The following is a 927-nucleotide window of genomic DNA, read 5'->3' as shown; positions in this document are numbered from 1 at the left end:
CCAGAGAGGAGCTATGCCGCTGACGCTGCCGCTGCCGCTACCGTTGCCGCTGCCGCTGCCGCGGAGCTGCTCTTAGTTCAGCCCGGACAGTTAGCACACACCCGTGATCCAAAACCTCATATAGGCCGGCCATACTTCATACTAATAACGTAAAAACATTGTGGGGACACATGCAAACATGTATCAGATATGCAGACACAAAAAATCCTCTAATGCAGCTGATAAATTCTTTCATAGGCTGAAAACACAGCCTCCACTTGAGTAAAAGTATCAATATCTGTATATGTAAAAATACTCCATTTCAATCACAGGGACTTGGGTGCTCTCTTTGGGTGCTCAGAGGGCTCTTAATTAAACTCTCCATTCACACATACAAACAGCTCTGTTGATGGGGATGGTACTATCTAAAAAAACTTATTCTCAGAGACTAGAAGACACCAACTCCACTGAGCTTCAGAAACTGGTTCCATGAACTTGTTTTGGTTATCCACATGGAGAAATTGCGATTTAACAGCTTATGGGAAGAATCTTGGGGTTCCTTTTTGCAATGTCTGGACTCAATTTAACCATATTTGTATCTACACTGGGTTTTTCCCTTTGTTTTGTTTTTGCATAATCTTATTTTTTGACAGGTTGTAATTAACAATCACAATTAACAATTTGTCTTGTGTTTGTGTTGTATCTATGCTTTGTATATGATAGATCAATCATATAAAAAGCATAGATACCACACAAACACAAGACAAATGACTTACAAAATACAAAAAAAACCCACCAAGAAAAAGACAGTGAAATAAGTATATTACACAAAGCAGTCACATTTAAGAAAAACAAGAGCATTCATTATATAAAATGTCATTCAACAAAATCTTAAAATGTTCAAGGAATAAAAAGTCTAATTTAAGGGAGTCCTGAAGCTTATTCCAC

The sequence above is a fragment of the Thunnus albacares genome, chromosome 12, assembly GCF_914725855.1.
Source record: "Thunnus albacares chromosome 12, fThuAlb1.1, whole genome shotgun sequence".
In the NCBI taxonomy this organism is placed as follows: Eukaryota; Metazoa; Chordata; class Actinopteri; order Scombriformes; family Scombridae; genus Thunnus; species Thunnus albacares.
Note: the sequence above shows the minus strand (reverse complement) of the source record.